Below are 20,677 nucleotides of genomic sequence, written 5' to 3'. Positions count from 1 at the left end.
AGACAAAAAAGAATTAATTATTTTTCCCCCACCTGAAATTACTTCCTCATATGATTTGATAATTTTTTTGCTCATTGGGACTACAGGAAAAATAAATGATTCTTTCAGTTAGCCTGAAACACTGTTGTACAAATCAGACAGTGACTAAAAAAAGAGGAGCAAATGCACCCAGCACTTGTGTGCAGGGCTCTGCTTAAAAACCCTTTTCAACATGTCACCTGGTGTCATCAGTCCTAATTCTCTTCAAAGATTTGTCCCTCATTCAGTGCTTAGAAGTCCAGTGGCATCACCTGTGGGTTTCAGGGGGGTGTGTTTTCCAGGGTGGACCCCACAGATTTTATACAGAAACCTAGAAATACCTAGAGAATATAATAGAGATTTTCTACCAGTACGTGTAAGCCTCAATTTATAGACCTCCTGCCCACAACAGTAAAAAAATAAATCAGCAAAGTATAATTTTTGGCAAAAGAAGTTAGAGCTAAGGAGGTTAATGGCAAATAGAAAAGCTTGTAAAGTCTTGGAGGTCCCTTCAGCAACTCTGATTTATCTTTTGACTTTTTCTGTTTATCATCACATTTTGCCAAAAAAACAGTGTTTGCTGTTTCTAATATTTTTTTAAATAACGTCGTTCATCTCAGATTTCCCCGAGATGGCAGCACTAAACTCAACAGTGCTATTGAAAAACACACTATGGCCTTGAAAGTGTGTGTGATCAAGGGGAGCAAGGTTTCTGCTCCTTCCCTGTAGATGCCTTGGTCAAAAATTGGTGTCAGCTCCATGTCAGCTTGCTCTCTAAATTGGGGGTGACATGCAAAAAATCTGCTTGGAAAACTGCTGGCCTTTAAAGGAGACAGTGTATTATTCTGTTCAATGGGGTGAGACTGGTTTTAAAGGTTGATCAACAGAACTGGTACAAAACAGATTTTTCAGCTCATTGAACATTTTGAACCTTTGTTCTAGTTCTTCCTGTTGACCATCAAGTCAATTTATCCGTTCAGTTGACCAATTAGTTGAATATATTAATCTTGAATGGTTTATTGCTGTGTGAGGAGAAAACTTTTATTTTTGATCAGGTGATTTGAGAATGTAATTAAAAACAAGAAAAAAAATTAGATTTAAAAAGAAAAATGCAACAGAGGAAAAACCCCTGAGCACAACTTTGTAAGATGTTGGCATCACTCCAAAATGCATTTTTAATTTAGTGGGTTTTGCCATGAAGGATTTAGACCAAAAGCTGAACAGAATTTCAAGAAGGAATGTGAACAGCAAGAAACTGTTAGCCCTAAAAGTTAGATTTTTCTCAGCAGGATCGGTTACTATTCTAAACAGTGTTTAGTCATCAAATCAGTTTGAGGGGAGTATTCATGAAGCTGCCAAATAACCAATTTAGATTCAATGTGTGTATCTTGTGTGGCAAGTTAATAAGCATGTTTATTGTTCAGTTTTTAAACCAACTGTTAGGTCTGGCATCTTTAAAAACTAGTGTTTACAGTCAAAGTCAAATAACCAGATCCCAAATGACTTAACTGGATGATTCCAAAGTTCAAACTGGTTTCTGAGACAGAAACATGGCAAAGTATTGGCAAAGGGCTTTCTGAACAGAAGAGTTTTTGACATCTTGCAGTTGAAATCCCCAAACTGTGACTTAGATTACCAACTCTGAGCACAAATCTTATCCTAATTCAATCTCAGAAAAGAATATTAAGACCAACTGGGTGCTCAATGGAGGCAAATTTTGAGAAAGGTCTCGCTGCATCAGCCTTACTCTCACACTGTGGTTGATGACCCTCTCAATAAAAGTCAGGCTGGCTTTAGAGTCAGCAGTCAAGAGTGCCTGCAGGACCCTGCTGGGGAGTATGGACCCATTTTTCCCATTGAAAAACCTTATTTTTGATACATTTCTTAACCCCTGCATCAGGGGCCATGAGAAGCTGTTCTCCATGTGGTTGAAGCCAGTGTGGTGTGTGGGAGTTTCCTCATTACATTTGGTATCTTCTGTGAAAGAACAGAGGATACAAGAAGGCATATACTCACCCAAAGTAATTTCTTCATAGTTTGCAAAAAATTGCTTCTAATTTCATTTACAGCTTTTATCCTTTCACTTGTGGGTCCCGAGAGTGACTCCTGCTCAGGGGGTTGCTGGAGCAAATGGTTTTCCTGTGGGTCTGCAGGCAGGACCATGGTGTCCTACAGCTGCCAGCAAGGCTGGGAGGCTGCTGGGAGCTTGTCCAGGGGGAGCTGCCTGAGGATGCAGATCCCAGCTGGCCTGGGGCTGTCTTCTGCCTGGCTCTGTGAAATGTGTCTCCAAAATGTCCTCTTCAAAATCTTCTGGAAAGAGAACATGCCAGAACATTTTTACTTAACAGAAGAAAAAAAAAAAAGGAAGAAGAAAAAAAAAATAATAGAATTTATGACTCAGTGCTGCCTCTGAGGAAAAAATCTACTTGCCTCCCCCACCTTGCATGGTTCTGAGTCACAGTGACCCTCCCAGTTCCTGCAGGAGCACCCCCTTAAGGAAGCATCCATCAGAGCTTTGGCGCTGCTTAATCCCCCCTCTTACATTACCTGGTGTTTTGTTGGCAACGCAGTAATTTCTCTCTGCCTCTTCCGACAAGCTGGCTACTGTTGGTGGGATAGCTTCTGCAGCTCCTGCCATCTGGAACAGGCTTCCCACCCTGCTGGTTTTGGCCTCTACTCATTTCAATTCTGAGATGAAACAATATTCATCTCCCTTGTCTATGACTCCTCATTTCTCCCTAGTCTTGTTAGTATTATATATGTATTATTTATCCTAGCAACTGCTTGACAGTGGTCACTTGTTAGTATAGGCTAAAGAAAAGAAAGCAAAGTATTTCCAGTCACAAGCTGGTATTTATTTTTGGGTTTTTTTTTTTTCCTAATGTGGTGGTTTTCCCTAGGCAGTCTTTTTTTTTTTTTTTTTTTGTGGCTGAAAATACTACTGCATGATGTCTCCTGAAATATGATTAACATTAGTTTGAATTTTTGACAAAGCTTAATCAAAGTCGCTTTCAACCATTTTTAATTATGTATGCATGAAAAAATATACACATTTCTGCTGTGGAAAAAATATTGTCAAACATCCTCATCCCACTATACATTCACAAACACATCAGATGGCTCAGATGTTGGTAAAGCTGGAAAATGGATATCAAATTAGCAGAGAGAAACTTTTATGGACTAATTGGACATATAGATCAGGGAGGGATCTAGTACTGTGTCTCATGAAGGAGAGAGGATTTTTTTGTTTGTTTGTTTCTTTGCTTTTCTTCATATCACAAACCTGAGAAATTAAATATTCCCGAAATGCAAGCAAAACTAAGCTTGCACTAATGAGAAAGCAAAACTCCAAGTATTTTGGAAAGGGTTTAAGACCTCATTCTTTCAGGCACAAAGGAGGCTTCAGCACTGGGGTCAGGGAGATATTTCACTAAAGGTCTACTGCAAAGCCTTGAATAACATCCTCAGAAGTATGGGGTAACAGCCTCTGCTTGAGACACTCTTATCCTGCTGTTTTCTTCTGCTCTTGCCATTCTTCTCCAGCCACTGAACAAAGATGGGTCTTTGTCCCATCACAACTATGTCTCTTGGATTTGAAGGAGTGGGCAATTAGTCTTTGTGAACCCATCAACAGCATTCTTCATCAACCACATCAACGTGGCAATGTCCTGCTTGCTCTCCCCACTTAATAAGAATGTCAGAAAAACACATTTCAAACTGAGTCACCAGTGACACTCATTGCCACTCATTGCCACATGGTACCATCAAGGCAAATTATTTAATAGGATTAAAAAATCTAAATTTCTATTTATTTGTTTGGGCACCAGGCAGTGACACTGGATAGGACTGAGAAAAGACAGAAGGCACAAAGGCTTTGGTGGCTGTAAAGCAGCAACAACAATGTTGTGCTAAGACTTAGGAACCCTAATTGTGGATGCAAACCCATTTATAAAGGAGCTGTGTGAACATGGAAAGAGCAGCAGGAGTGACCTGAGATGGTGAGATGTCAGGGATGATGCACTGAGTCTGCTTCTCCAGCTGGTGACAGCAGCAGGGGCTGAGCAGCAGCCAGCAATATTTAAGGGACCTGTTCTGGGGGGAAGGAAAACTTGTCTGGAAAGGGTGTGACTGACTCCAGGCAAGAGGGAATGATGGCAGCACTAGGAGTGAGCAGAGTCCATCACTGATGAGCAGAGGGCCTGGGAGCTGGCACAGAAAGCAGCATAAAGAGGCGAGTACAGGGAAGCTGAGCTGAGAAGAGCCTTGTGTTTGAAGAGAAGAAGCCTGAAGGAGAGATTTGGTACTTCAGGGCTCCTCTTGGCCTGGAAAGCACAAGACCTTATTGAGTAATTGAGCTGGGAACCGCAGGGTACCACAGGAATGAACCACCCGACCCTGATGGCTTTGCTTGATTTTTTGTCTCCCAATTGCTGCTCCTCTGTGTTCCTCTCTCGTTTGACTGTGGTCGATTTGTGGGGTTTGTTTTTCTTTACTTCATTCCACCTTTTCTCTTTCCTTTTATGTCCTAAATTGTTATTCAGCTGTTTTGATTTAAATTATGTTTATGTACAGTTACTCACAGCTCTGACTGTTGCCTCCTCCCTCCTGCGACTGTCTCTGATGCTTGCACATTCGCTTTGGCTCCTTTACAGCAGATGCCTGGAGCAGTAAATGAAAGCAGCTCTTTTATCAGTGAGCCCTTTCACCTCCAATTTTTTTATTTCTTATTAAGGCTCCAACCAGTCCTGGCTTTCTCTTCAAACGTAGTACATGCAACTCAAAACAACAACAACAACAACAACCACCGCAGCCACCAGAAACCCAGATAAACTGGGAAATTATTGGCTCTTCTAAACCATCCCTCATCCCTCTCCCCAATTTTTCAGCAGTGCAACACTACTACTCGTGGAGGGTGTTACAGGGACCCCACTGTGGCACTCTGAACACCACATGTGGCCAATCTAATTTAGCCCATGGCTAAACAAATCCCCAAACGTGGAATAAACCTGCTTATGTTATTAACAAATGCTGTGAGAAAATGTTTAACTCAGCTCTGTGAACCAGAAGTTGAGGGGAAAAAAAAGGCTCATCATTTCTTCCAGGGCACAGAAAAGTCATTGTGGTCAGCAATTCACCAAAATGTGAATATTCAAATATGTATATAATTCAGTGTTAAAGAAAAATAAGAGGAGGAGCATTTTCTTTTACTGGAGATTGCAAATATCAGCACTAAAAATCTGGAGGCTCCTTGAAGATTTTCCAAGAAAAGTGGACAGAAGCAGTTCAGTTTTGAAATGCAAGCCTCTGTGCATCCTGAGGGATTTGTGGGTTTTTCATGAAATGAGATGTTTTTCATAATTTTGAAAAGAGATGCATCCCCCCATAAATCCACCCACAAGAGTGCCCTTCTACAGATGAACTTGGTATGCCAGTGTTTGAAAGGAAGGCGAAAAATGCCAGCAGTGTTAAACACATTACTAGTTCAGTGAAAGATAGTTTGTTGGGGTATTTTTATTATTATTATTTTTAATCTGGACATTATGCTACAATGACAAGGGGAAAAAATAGAAAAGAAAAAACATACTATATTATAAAAAATTCTATTAACATCTTGTCTAGAAGACAAATATGACCGGCTTTACAACAAAGTGTACTGCTACAACCAATGGATACTTGACTCAGGATTGAACTCACAAGTGCTTACTTATGTGAGTTGCCTTTCTCATCCTTTTCACTGATGGGAAGAATCCCTGGTCAGCCTGTAGCCAGCCTCAGTAAAGCTCTTTTTTGTCCTTCAGAGACCTTTGTTTCACCTTGCATGGAGTTTCATCCTGCAGCTGGAGTGAGCTCCAACAGGTGAAGAGTTACAAGATCTGGATGCAGAGGCTCAAACTTGCAATAACAGCAAGATAAAAGAGCATCACAGCTCGGTATGCTTGGAATGCTATCAAGACATAAGTAATAAAGAAAAGACATGTTCAAGGAAGCATAATAATAAATACAGCCAGTTAACATGGATGAATTTCAAAGAGGGAAGAAAGGGAACATCATGTAAAGAACTGCATAACAATGGATCTGAAAGATATCCAAGTAAGAAGGAAATAAGTCCTGTCCCAAACATTAGAAGGCTTCTGCCTGTCATTATGGAAGATTATGCTACTATTCAATTACATAATGGATGCTTATATAATTCATTCAATTGTAAACAGATACTTCAAAAATCAATTTTATCCCGCCCACAAGAACATAATTTTTAGGAAAGAACCACTTAAATCTTTCTTACTCCTTCCCTGCCTGTACAGCTTACGTTTTTCATTCACCTGTCTACAGGGTTTTCTGCATCCTTTCTGACCAGCACCAGAATCCTCCCATATCAGAGACTGGAGCATCTGAGAAACAGCATCCTCTGCACAGCTGCATCTCAGGCTGAGTAGGATTATGCTGTTGAAAAGGAGCCCAGCAAAGTCTTCCAAAAGCCCTAATCTAAGGAAACAAGAAAAAAAAGGGTCTAGGCAACAGCCACAGTGCAGAGAACCCAAGGACTGATATAAAAAATAATAATATAAAAAAAATTTCAAGAATTGGTAATTTTAAAGGCCTGAAGATTGCCACATTGAATACCTTTCCAAATGCAGGGAATGTTGAAAGTTGGAAGCAATTAAGAGAAAGGAAATCTGCTTGGAGTGCTCATTCCCAGGGCCAACAAAAAGAAGACGAGAACTGCAGCCAACAGCAAGCTGGTGCTTAAGCACATGTCAAGCAGAGTGGTGCTGAGGAGCAAGGAGTGCTTCAAAGTGGCTGCTCATGACAAGGTCCTTCCTTGTAGGTTTTACACGTGCCCAAGCATGCAGACATGAGCAAGACAGAAGCCACTAGAGGAGACAGACAGACAGAAAGCCCTCTGAAGATGGAAGGGATTAAAGAGAAAATAAGTTGACCCAGCCAAGCTCAGCTCTATTAACAAGAGATAGCTAAAGGCTAAACAAGGGGGAAAGCAGGGGATTATCAATATATAGATTTATCAAAAGGCTGCATTGGTAATTTCATTGTTTTGAAAACATTTAAGACACACATGTATGTATGCAGCTATACTCCATTCACACATATGAATTTGAGTAAAATACACTGATTATTTGGGGTAATCTTGTTGCAGAAGCCACAGAAGATAAACTATTTATTGTACTTTAGTAATTTTATGGCACACATCTCTAGATCAAAGTCTTAAGTATTGACTTGTTCCTCTACTTAGCAAAGTGGAAAAACACCAGTTTTCCTCTTCTCCACTAAAAACCAGGTAACTTTCTAGAGTCACACAAGACGTATGTGGCAGGGAGAGGAATTGCTTTCACCTTTCCTGAGTCACTAGCCAGTGCTGCCATTTCCCAGCTATTCTTTCTCTCTATCTGCGATCAGTGTTTTCTCTTATAAGCTGTGGAGAGATAGGGATAAAATGCAACAGTTATCTCCTCCATAGATGGTGGTTCTATTCAGTTCCACTGCTCTAAAATGAAAAAAAAAAAAAAAAAAAAAAAAAGCGTACAGTATTTTGAGGAAAGATCAATTAAAAACAGAAGAAAAGATTGGATGCATTAATCATACTGTTTTTTAAGAGATGACTGACAGACAGCATAGGACAAAGAGGATCCTTTTGAAAGGGATTCCTCTCAGTCCTGTGTTTCTAAATGGTAATGGTCTCTAACTATATGTCAACTCTTTCCAACTTCATTCATCAAACAGAACCTCTAGAGAGACCATGTTGATCCCCATGGCTATAAAATTCCCTCAGTGCTGTAATGATCTGAAGGTACAAAAATTCCACGGAAATAAATCCCAATTAAATACCCATTAACAATGATGGAAAGATCACTGGGGCTATTAGAGGCAGCCCTAAGACACAGTAACCACACACACAAAATTGTCCAGATTCTTATTTATCTGCTTTAATCACTGTAGTGCAAAGAAAAGCCTTCCTAATATTTCAATAACTAGTGCTAATTTATTGCAACTGAACTCAGCAGCATTTTCACAAGGCTTAAGTACTTATTATTTGTATCATAGTGCCAAGTAGCAGTCTCAATCCAGATAATTCCCTTTTTCTCAGAGTTATAAGACAAGCTGCTTCTTCCATCCTCCAAAGCAGGAAACAATGGAAGATATAAGACCCCAATTTCACCTACACAACACAAACAATAGGAGCAACTTTTCCCATTTTACTTGGCAGGTTGTGGCAATACCTGGAACCCAGCATACTTTTAGAGAGTTTTAACTATAGGAGACTCCCCTTTAACAGTAGGATGCTTTTAAACTTGTTGCTGATAATAGACTTGGATCACAAGTATGCAGTGCAGGCTGATTTCTGCCATGGCCCAGAGATTTAACACAGAATTGAGTAAGCAGATTATTTTTGAAATGCCTTCTCCCATGTTCCTGTTCAAACACAACTTTGAGCATTCAGACATATCTGATCCCAAATCCAGAGATGCATCTTGTTCCCATGGAAAATATGACAAGAAGACAGTCCTCAACCTTACTGGCAGTAAAGCACCATTCAGGAAGATGAGCAGAGAGCAACACCCACATAGGTTTGACCTTTTTATTTACTGATATTGCAAAGGCAGTTTTCTACTTCACCTTAAACCTTTCTGCCTTATATAAGCAAAAGAAATCCTCACCAACCTGTGAAAATTTACACCAAGCAAAAATCTGGGCTTTGCAACTTCTTCAAAACCTCACTGCAATTATAGCTGCAGACCCACGAAAGTCCAAATCCTGAATATTCCTGATATTCAAATAGGCTGTGCCATCCTAGCTACACTATCACCTAAGAAGAGATGTGATCTCTGTGATACACTCTAGTTCAGGATTTGATCTCAACATAGCACACAGAGAACATCGTTGAAAGTGACATGTGATATCTTACTGAATTCAGGCTCAGGGAAATTGCCAGTACTTATCTTGCTTGACCAGAGTGCAGCCTTCAAAGCAGTAATCATGAAATCTTATTACTGTACAAAGATTGGAATTATACACTGGTATCTGTGGTTCACACTTTTTTGATTGGTTTAGTCCTTACCTGGCTGGGAGATACCAGTTTCTGTCTCTAGGAGCTATTCCTTGGTGCTGCCTTCTTTCTGCCAATCATTTCCCTTCTCCAAAGGGGAACTCATTACATATGGCTTCAACAAATTTTGTCCTAACAGGTAGAAGCACAACTTATTTGTTTTTCCTCAAAATCTGAAAGGCCACTACACTCTCTTTCCAGGTGACATGAAATTAAAGTAAAAAAATGAATGCTTTGCAAGCAATGTTAAAAATAGGAACCTGTGGCTATGTATTTTCATTCACTGCATTAAAACACTTACTTCCACTGCAAATAATAGACTAATCAAATTAAAACTTCCTCAGGAAAACAAGTGGTCCTGGCCCATGTACTTCACACTAATAAATCAATATTTTCCTACTGTTCCTTGCCTTTCTTCCTGCAGGTTACCAGTAGTCTCGTTGCCCAGTGCTATTGCCGTTGTCAGCTGGATTCTGGCTTTTCCTTTCTTTTTGCTGGCACCTGTTTTAAAGGTCACATGTAGCTCCAGAAAACACTGTCTATCAACTGGCTGCATTAGAGACTCCTGTCTGCAGGTCTGTTGCATCCCCTGGTGCAAGTTTCTGCCCCAGTGGTCACAACTGGAGGGTTTCATGCATCAGTTTTGAAAGCGTAAATCATTGTATACCCCACCTAACCACCTTTAGCTTATTTCTGCAAACCATTCCTTGGCCCACATTTCATTAGACAAGAAACCCTTAGGTTTCATTCACAGCCATATAACAGACCTGTAGAAACCACAGCAATCAGCTCCAAGAAACAAGGTATTAAGAAACTGTGTCACATATTTTTAGTGACTTTCAATACATTTTGTCATTTGGAAATGAGGACAAGCTAAGATTACATGACCAATGTTTCCTTGCAGGTACCTCAACATTTCTGTGGGGCAAAGGCTCCTTCAAGCACCAGATTAGAAAATCAGCTTTGATCAAATTCTGACTATTAAAAGAGACCGAATCCTAGAGCTGGACACAAACCCTTGGCTTTTGTTTCCTACTGAAAATACACTTGCACAGATGTGAGGGTGTTTTTTGGTTTTTTTTTTTTTTTTTTGGGGGGGGGGGGGGAAGGTAGTAAGATTGATAATCTGAATTTAAGACTTTCTAGAGCAAAGATTTTTAATAAAATCTGTGAAAACTGAGATACAGTGCTGCTGGTAAAATAAATAAACTTTGCTGAGCCTCTCAATGCAAATTCTTGATTTTTCTGGGGTTTAGATTCCCCTAAATGTAACTGTTTGGGATAGATGGTGCTTACCAAGTGTCCATCCCATGCTGATTTTTCTTGTGCAAAGATTCAACCAAAATGACCTAACCAATAACCTGAATGGGCTTAGGAGGATTTGCATTTCTTTTTCTATTGTACTAAGTGCCTTTCTGTATACTTCTCCTCCAGTATGATCTACTGAGTGCCAGGATGCTCCCTGGGAACAGATGCACCCAGGTGGGATTATGGACTCATAGCCTTGTTCTTTTCTTACTGGTGAAAACTGGGTAAGATTACTTTTTTTTCATTGCAGATGGAAGTATACCCAAACATGAATGTGTTGAGGGTCTTTGAAATGTTATAACCTCCAGAATTTTGCATGAAGACTCATTAGGCAGTGGAGTTTGATTCTCAACAATTCCACTGCACCACTTGGTTTCCTTTTCACCTCAGTCTTCCCATCCTGACCAGGTTATACAGATGCTGAAGAATAATGAAGTGGTTTTCCATCTGGACTCTCTGGCCACCTTTCCCCTTGCCCTAAAGGAAATGTTTAGCATTGGAATTAATGTGGGGTACTGGAAAATCAGAGGGCAGGAGGGGATTTGTGCTGATTTGGGCTGAAGCAGTAGAAATGCTGGTAGAGGGTCCTGGGAGGTTGGATGGAGGTCAGGTTTAGAAAAGTAGGTACAAATTTAAAAATGAGTAAAGGTGGATGGCTGGGTGTTTGGGAGGACATCATAGGCAATAGGAGTCCTTAGCTTCTGTAGTCTGCCAGAGAGCAGCAATGAAAACACAGACAAAACAGCTTGGTTTAATTAATACTAAATCCAGGAGAGATTCTTGAGTCAAATCCTCTCTTGTGCTCTTCAAGCCCTGTCAAGTGCCTGAAGAGACCTGGGACTGTGGGAACGTGTGACAGCACTGCCAGCACATTGAGCCAAGAAGTGCCTAAGGCATTCCCAGTGTGATTTAACAGGGAAAGCAAGGGGAACAGGGGAAGTCTAACATGCTCATCACCCACCACTGCAGACTCCTTCCCTGGAGGCACTCAGAGGGCTGAGCACAGCTCATTGCAGCAGTGATGGCTGCAGTGCCACCTCCCACAAAACCTGCAGCTGCAGTTGGCAGTGGAAGAGCCCGGACAAGAGCTGGCACACCCCAGCTGGGCTCCCTCTTCACTCTGCAGCACAGGGGATACACGCTCCCCATGAGGACACTGCTCAACTCCAGCCACAGAGCGGAGGTTCTCTGAGCATGGGGGATGGTGAAAAACAACAGAGGGGACAAAACTGTAACCAAAGGATTTGGGATCTCAGCAAGCCATGGGAGCCCTTGGCTTGACCCCAAATCCGTTGATGTTCTTTGCATGAAACAGTCATCGAGCAAATTTCTTCAGTACCCTGGCCTCATTTGATGAATAGTGAGTTATACAGTATTTCATTGCAACACATAACTCCATTATTGCTAAGAGGCATGAGGTGAAACTATAGATATTCCTTGACTCCCATCCTATTACTAGTATGAGACAAAATGATACATGTGCTGATAAAAGGATTTGAATGATGGTCTGTGTGTCAGAAGTGCTAGTACAGTCAGAATTATTTTTAAAAGATTATATTAAAGCATAAATTAAAAGGCTATCCAAAAAGAAAAGTACATGACTTCCAATAGGGTATAACATCTATCAAGGTTTAGCATACACTGTGTAGTTACCCTTAATGGGCTCAGTCTTTCTCATAGATTATTCACATATTCTGTGGGAAGTCAGGCTGGATCCTCTTTCTATCCCCTGTAAACCACGGTTGATAATATCTTTCCATTATATTCCTAAGGTGTAGCTATTTCATTTTTACCCAAGGGATCCCAGAGCTATTGTGTAGTCCCTAGAATGCTTTAAAACAATTTGTCTGTGTAGCAATTCTTTATTCCTCCCCGTTGCACAAAATCTAACATTTTCTTAATTTGATCACATGAAATGTTTGGGCTTGACTACTGAAAGAAATTACGATCTTTTAAAGGGTAAAAAAAAAAACCCAAATGTCTTGAGAGGTTACGTGTTGTATGTGTAATGCATGGACAAACAGTGCTCGGACAATCAATTGCTTGATTAGATACTAATTCCCTGTGGTTTATCTTAAAGGTACACAGTTCAGCCTTTTAGCAAGTTCAGCCTTAAAAGCAGCACATAAACCTGGACAAGCCAATAGAAAAAAGTAACAATACTAATACAATGAAGATGTCCAGTCTTCCTGCAGAGGATTTTGCCCCACAAATACTTTTATTTTTTCAATATCTTTTTCTACTGGGATTTCCACAAATTATACAAATATAATATCTGCTGGGAGAACAGTATTCCAAATGACTGTTAACTGCCTAAATATTGCCTGTAAATACATTTTGGCTTTCTTATGCCTAATAATGATTCATTACTGAATCAGCCATTTCTTTTGGATATGAAGACAAATTAACAAAGCAAGTGGAAGTGCTCTAGACTTAAATGCCTGTTATCTTAGGTTCATTGAGGTTATTTCCCCCTCACCCTGATTTCCCAGAAAAACTATTTGCTACTCCATGGTGTCAGGTTTTAACCCCAGCCAGCAGCCTTTTGCTCACCCCCGCACCAGCAGGACTGGGGAGAGAACTGGAAAAGTAAAATCTGGAAAAATTGTGGGTTGAGATAAAGACAGTTCGTTAGGGAAAGCAAAAGCAGTGCACACAAGCAAAGCAAAACAAGGAATGAATTCACTGATCCCCATGGGCTGCAGATGTTTGGCCATCCCCAGGAGAGCAGGGCCCCATCTCATGTGACAGGGACTTGGGAAGAGAAATGCCATCACTCCAAAAATCCCCCTTTCGTCATTCTTCCTCCCACTTTGTATGCTGAGCATGATGTTATTTGGTCTGCAATACCCCTTTGGTCCCTCTGGGTCACCTGTGTCTCCTCCCAGCCCTGGTGTCTGGGAAGCCAGCTGCCCTGCCTCTGCTCTGTGATGCTGGTGGCACTGGTGACCAGGTCATTCAGCCAGGGACAGGATGGTGTGACATTTTCACAGGAGCCAGCTCAGGTTCCCTGTGCAAGCCAAGGTTTTCGCTTGCTGGGCTGGGGCTTCTGCATCCTGAGATTGCAGAGCCAGCAAGGACAGGGCTGCCTGTCAGGTCTGGAAGGTTTCTGTCCCACATGGGCGGTTTGACTGCTGCTGTGACTTTCTCCCCTGCCACTTCTAGATCCCAGAGGGGCTGGTCAGGAGCACTTTAATGACAAAGGTTGCAGCATCAGCTGTCTCCAGTGTGGCTGGTGGAAAGCATCAGCCAAGCCACCTGCAAGCTCAAAGGCTGATGTGTTAAAAGGGCTTGGAGCTGCATCTTCTGTAGCTGCCCTAATTCCCTTTATCTTCTCCCAGAGAAGAGCTGATGTTCATCCTTCTGCCTTACAGAGTTTCTTTGTAAATCTAAAGACCAAGAAAGTCTTTACAGCAGAACCTACCACAGCTGAATATTGCTCATTAAAGAAAACAAACTTGAAGAAGTCTTACCAGTTAGTTTCATCTAACATCCTTTAAGGCAACAGGTATTACTCACAAATGCAATTATTATATTTAACTGCATTCAGGTACCTATAGCTCCATGATTTTGTGTTTATAACAAATAATAAGAAATAAAATAAGACATAAAAGAAAAAATAAATAAGAGAAAGAAATAAAGAAAATGGAAACCCTATATTTTTCCTTTTAAGGCAGTGAAAAAGGCATGGACCTCTATAAATAGTTCTTTAATAAAAAGAGCGAAACTTCATTTTATTCCTCTTATATCTCTCAAAAATGCATCTTGACTGAGAAGAGTCTGCTTTGAATGAAAAACAAAAAACATGGCCAAGAGCAGGAACACCTGTAAGAAGTAGGAACTGAAGTAGCTTTTAATAATACCATGCAACCAAAATCTCAGATCAGAACTTCAACTTGCCTAACCCCAACTTAAGAAAATCCCAAACCTGAATCTTCTCTGAAACTGAACCCTACAACAAGGGATATGATGTCCCCATCTAAGCCTCCTGGCTTTCGGAGCCTGTACCCAATCAACAGGTCTGGGTGTTGTGTTGGATGTGTTGGTGGGATAGTGCTAGTTCAGAGCAATGAAACCTCTTTGATTAATAGAATTCACACTGGTGCTGAGGCTGATATTGGACCTGCTCACCACTTAATTCTCAACTACACCCTCAGGCTCAAGTGACACCTATCTGCCTTGTGCTGACTTTCTGCACAGGGTGAATTTCATTCTCTGTGAGATCTGTCCGCAATACAACCCAAGATGTAAAGAGGAATGAGAAATATCTCCCTCCATTTCCACAACATGTCCCTGATTTCCTCTTAAAATGTCTCTGCTAATTGCTTTCAAATGCTGGCACGTAGGCGCTTCTTGGAGGAGGCACTCGTTCAAGGAAAATGTGCAAATCTCCACGGCTGATTTTAGCTTTCAGAGAATGGAGTCCCCTAAAATAAACCCTTAAAAAAATATGAAGTTGCTATTTCTCTAGTGAAAGTATCTGAAGAACAAGACATCTTTTTTTTTTTTTTTCAGCCTGACAGACTGAAACATCAATACTGAGGAACATTTGCATGTAATTACATAACTCATCCAGCTTTTCCTGATCGAGTGATATGGCATGCAAGCCAAGCACCAGTGTACAATAAAACAGACTAAATCCTTATTGCCAAGATTAGCTTCAACTGCTTTTGGGGTTTCTTTGTGAAAAGGTACTTTCAAGTCAGCTGATGGCTACATATTATTGTCCCACTAAAAAGCATCGCAAGGGCTAAGCACTCCAAGCTCCTGCTATTGCAATAATTTATTCTTTTTGCTGATCTAAAGATGAAGAAGTCCTCTTCTTCTCATCATAACTGACTTAACAAAAATCTCCAGTGACAAATTGATTTTTTTCAACCTGCCAAGTTAGTGTTGTAGATTTAAAGTGAAACAATCTTTAATTTATTCTTAACATTTAATCTCAATAAAACACTCAAACAGCAGCTTCTGCTGGCATTTGGAATGCAGCAGTTTGTGGATGGATTCATTTCTCTTTGTCTCTTTACACAATAGACAATATCCACAGTTAACCCAGTAACATGGTTCACCCCGGAACTGATTTTACCATGGTTTGGATTATGATATTCGGGCCCTCCTCTACACAGGCTCACTGAATTCATGTTAGGCTAAGGCTGTAGATACATCCAAAAAAAATTCTGGTTTGGTACTGCCACTTCATCAGCCTTAAATCAGTTTGTAGGGGAAAGCTGCTCACAGAAGCAAAGCCAAACCTAATGAATTTTAGAATTTTCATCTCTCATTTCCACAGGACACCCAACAGAAAGTCAGTCCTGGGAATGAGCACTAGATGTGTGGATCTGTTCCTGTAGCCCAGTGTTTCAGTAAAGAAATCTATTGTTAACTACAGAAATACTCTCCAACCAGACACACACACACACACACCCCCCACAAGTGACTATTCTCTGCTCCTCAGAGTCTCTATTGGTTTCTGACATGGCTCCTCCACACAGTAAGAAAGTTCACATTTTGCTGCTGTTTAAGTGTCCAGTGCTGCCAGCAATGCTGCCAGCATCAACTCTTGCTTTCCACAGAGCCCTTCATAACTATAAAGCACATTCTTTTCCTTCCACCCTAAGCTTTTTTGTTCACTTTTGGCCAAATAATGTTGATAATAATCCCTTCAAGGGAAAGAGGTTTACAAGCATAAAAATTACCTTTGTGTCTTGTAAGGCAACACAATCTCTAGCTCCCTGTGGTCATTTGTCATAGGAAAATGAAAGTGTTTAATGGTATTGACCAATGCCACATGCTCAATCATCTTTTAGAGCCCAAAACTTTCAGTCACAGGTTAGATATTAGCCAGCCATGCATGCTACAGCTATATAAAACAGAGATCTTTAGTTCAAATTTTCCCCTTTAAAAAAATGTTCATTGTTCTGGCTTTTTTCAAATAAGTACTACTAATTACTGTGTGTATGTAATATTTTTTCTGACATAACCTCTCACCTCTCATAGAAAAGCCACTTGAGAGGGAGGGAAATTGCACAAGGGGCCTTGTATCTCTTACCAACTATTTGTGACCTTCTCAAAAGTGATGGTAAAGTCCTGTCCCAAACTACTGGTATACCTGGATGAAAGGTGCACAGTCCTTTCAGAAAGTTCAGACAAGAGCTTTTTTGGCTATGGCCAGACATTAAAATGTTAAGGACAACATAACAAAGATGGGTCTGCAAGTTCTGAGTTTGAGCCGAGGAGGAAACCACCGAGACTACTGCCATCAAGCTGACCTGTTGTGTCTCCTGCTTTCTTTGCAGTTCTCCATCTGTCTCTGTCCATCTGGTGACCCTTGCCTTCTACTTTTGTTGCAAACTCTTGAGAGTTTGGGGCTTCTGGCAATTAGGGACTTTTGGGGCCTGTAATGCACTTGGAACCAGTCCATAAATCCTATCATGAGTGAGGGTCCCTCATGTGATAATATTGGTGATAGTGATGGTAGAATTGCCATCTTTTGGGAAATCCTGATGTTGTGATTATTTTCTCTTCTGGAACCAAAAGCACATATTTCACTCACAGAAAGGAATTTCTTTTTTTAAAATAATGAGCACTATCAAGTTATTTTATCTGAATTATACCAAACATAGGTCTGTTAAGTATTGCATGTAAAAACACCAGCATAGTATTAAGAGTTGTCAATATGACCTAAGAGTCTAAATAAAATTAATTGAATGCCAGTAACATAGCAGACCTTTTTATCTTTGAAGGAAGGAAAGATTCTGTTTTACTACAACAAAATGTTTCAGGATTACTAAAATAAAATTATAGTGTCACAGTTACTTGTTTCAAGTTCTTATCTTTGAAAGCATCATAAGAGTTGACACATTCCTGCCAAATACTTCATAGTATGAAGCCTTGCTTGTTGGATAGGAAGATGATCTTCAGAAAAGCTCTGTTCAGAGAGTTTAGATTTGATTAAATGCTAGAACTCTGAATAATGAAATTACAAGAGGACTTGCATTTCATAGAATCATAGAACGGTTTGGGTTGGAAGAACCACCTAGTTCCCACCCCTCTGCCATGGGCAGGTACACGTTCTACATTTCAGAGATAATGAAGATGAATGTACTGTGAAAACACCAAGTTCACTATTTCCACAAATGCGTGGAAACCAATAACAATTAAAAAAAAGCCAAAGTGTGAGTGCTGGGCTCAGAGAAGTGTTTTGAATTCATTATCCTCAGAGGGCTTCACAAAAGCACTCAGCGTCATTCTTCAAGCTCTCCAGCATCACAGTCTTGCCTTGACGTGCAAGTCATAACTAGATAATTTTCGTATCTTTTCTTATTAAAAGAGAGAGAAAGAAAGATGCAGCAAACCCAAACTGATTCTAATCCAAGGACATTTTCCATCTCCCATAAAATATTCACATTCTTTGGCCTTATTTATAAGTTCATATTAGCAGTCTAACATCATAAATAACAGCCCTATTTGAAGCTGGCACAAAGACGAACCACATCTGTGAAATGTGGCTCACCTCCACGAGTCCCAAGTAGACTGTGAAAATACAACTGACCTGATTCCATGAGACAGCCATGAAAGACACTGTGCTGGGCACCAGGTTTCACCTCTCAGGGCACTGCTGCTGGAAGGCTGCAAAAGACTGGGCATGTCTCCTTCAGGAAGGTGCCTTAGGTATAAAAGTGACAGAAGAAAAGGAGGCTTTAGATGGCTGATCCATCACAGCTTCCTTTAGAGCTCTGGGTCCCCACACAGATGGCAAAGGGATGTCAACACATATATATATATATATATATATATATATGCATGTGTGTGAGTGAGTGTGAGTGAGCTGCTGTCCTGCTGAATTTCAATAGCCCAGCTTTATCTCACTTGCTTTCTGAGCCACGTGAGCTGCTCGCTGTAGAAATGCTGAGGTGTATATTTGCAATCCATCAGCTGCTCCACAGTAATTGTGTGAGCTTGCAAGCCATGGTGGATGCAAGGCAGCCCAGCCCCTGCTCTTTGCCAGTTCAGCTACTTCATATTTAACTTACCACAGGCACCTCACAGGGCCACGTGCAAGCTAAGCCATCACAGACCAGCTGATGTGCTGCAGCTTTGCACCATATTTCACAACTTGCTGTGGCAATAGACAGCTGTTGGGCATAGAGGGGATAAAGGCAGAAAGACCATCCCTAGGCTCAGGTTTCCATGCAGAACAAAGCCCATAAGAAGGTAGAGCACATTGTGGAAGGAAACAGATAGGTCAGGCTGAGCTCAGATATGCTGTGGTGTGGGGCAGAAGGGAGCTGATGTGAAAGAAAAGCAAATCTGCTCCCCAAAACCACTATCCAGCTCACTATGCAGTGTTATAAACCTTTAAAGTCCCTTTCCCTGCTCATGTCCTTACGTCCACCCAGCTTTGCCTCCCCAGGTCCCTGTCACAACCTGCCATTGTCCCTCTGGGAGCCATGTGGGGACAGCAGTGACTGAGAATTGCAGCTGTATGGTACAATTTTGATTGCAGAGCTGAGAATCCCTCTTGGATTTCCCATTTGTTTATGTGGGCATATTCCAGTTTAGTCATCCAGCTACCAGCCTTGGTGGAGGAACATTCCAACACATGACAGATAAGAGTACCCCTGCTGAGACATGTTCCCAATATCCCCAAATTAAATGATAAAGAGTTTAGATACAGTCCAAAGGACACGGAACCCCAAATCCTGAGTCTGCTGTTCTTGGCCTTTCAGAGTGACCCAAAGGAAAGCCAATTTTTTATGAGCATGATTGCTAAACCAAAATTGACTGGAGGTGTTGCCTTAGGCCCAGCTCTGACAGATTTCGGGCACAAACATTCTCTGACAGTGAAAAAGCCTTTTCAGGTGTCTCAAGCCAGGCATCCCAAATCAGTGACCACTTTTGAAAATAAAAATGTAGGTCTGGGAACCCATTCCCACTAAGTCTTGTTTATGTGAGTGCACAGCTACAATGGAGTGCTTGTCTGTGTAATGGCCAGACTCTGAGTAAGGATTTGCAGACTCAGGCTCCTAATCACAGTCAGTTGAATCCTAGCTCTAAAGAAATCAAGGGAAATTTCCCTTTGACTTCAGCTGGGACCTGGGTTTCGCCTTCTGTGTTCCCACCTACAAAATGTGATTAACCAGGCTGCTTTCTTCACCATAGTGTTGGGAGGCTGCAGTCATTAGTGGCTACAAAGAATGATTTTATTTCTTGGGGTGGAAGCTGCTGTTGAAATCTAAAACATTCTTAATCCAGCTTTTTAAATCACGTTGCTTCTTGAGTGTTTTGCAAACAAGCAAACAAAGTGCCTGAAGCTCCCCAAAATAAAATAACTTCACCTTTAGCACTTGAACTTGGAAGCACCATATGTCATCCTGGGAGTGCAAATTCTGCTTTTCATGAGCTGCAAAAACTCCCTGGGGGAGATCTAGGCACCGCCAAAAGTTCTTTGGGGGACTCTCTTTTATACTGAAACTAGGGAAGGCTCAGCGGGCTTACCCAGCTGCTGGAAATTCTTCCACAGACACTGATGTGCAGTGCTGTTCCAAAACAAATATCTGCGAGTCCCACACTTCATCCATCTGTTTCGCATTTCAAGGAGTTAGTGTTCCACACACAAGTGTGTTAAGAGACTGAGAGAGCAAGCTGGACCAACAAAGGCTCATTAAAGAAGGGGGATTGGAGGGGGGGAGGGAAAGAGGAAAAAGGAAGGAAAGATAGAAAGCGAGCTATTTTCCAAATATTTTATACAGAGCCACTGGGCACGGTTAGCGTGGAGCTGGCAAGGCCAGTGAAAAATCAAAGGATCTCTCCTCTAAAACCCCTCTGAAATATAAAACATTAAGTTCCAGTTCAGAACAATACAGAGACCTCAAGCAGAAGCACATTAATGTCAGGGGATAGTACAAGTCAAATTTATCTCTGATGTCTAATCAACTGTAGAGCAGTTATGCCAGGAATGAAGGAGGCTGCATGTTCCTATCACTTGACCTGCCTTCTGCTACATTTAAAGTCATAAAAGATAGCTGGTGTTGACCAATAAAAATTAAAAAAAAAAAAAAAATTCAGGGGCATTTCTGTAGTTCCCTATGTCTGATCCAAATTCTTCAGACTTCTGGAAACCTAAGTGAGCTGCTCCGCAGCTTTTGTTTTCTGTAATTGTCCCCCAAGCAGTGCACTGTGGGGACTGCTGAATGCATTTCATACATTTTTGGCAGCAGCATTCCGTGTTGTGTTAAGGGTTCATTAATCTGCTTGCCACTAGGCCCCTGTGAAAAGAGGAAATTGTTT

At 41.1% G+C, this 20,677-nt stretch overlaps 1 long non-coding RNA gene across 4 annotated transcripts in view; it reads right to left on the bottom strand.

Annotated features, from left to right (window-relative positions):
* Positions 1-1,831: 1,831 nt before the first annotated feature.
* LOC140684463 (uncharacterized) overlaps positions 1,832-20,677 on the bottom strand; it is a 62,482-nt gene continuing 43,636 nt past the window's right edge. For all 4 annotated transcript variants that reach the window (XR_012056759.1, XR_012056760.1, XR_012056761.1 and 1 more), the window contains one exon: positions 1,832-2,328. This is a non-coding gene — a long non-coding RNA (uncharacterized lncRNA). The remainder of the gene's footprint in view (positions 2,329-20,677) is intronic.

Source organism: Taeniopygia guttata, chromosome 6, assembly GCF_048771995.1.
Source record: "Taeniopygia guttata chromosome 6, bTaeGut7.mat, whole genome shotgun sequence".
Lineage (NCBI taxonomy): Eukaryota > Metazoa > Chordata > Aves > Passeriformes > Estrildidae > Taeniopygia > Taeniopygia guttata.
This window is presented reverse-complemented; position numbering and strand designations above follow the sequence as displayed.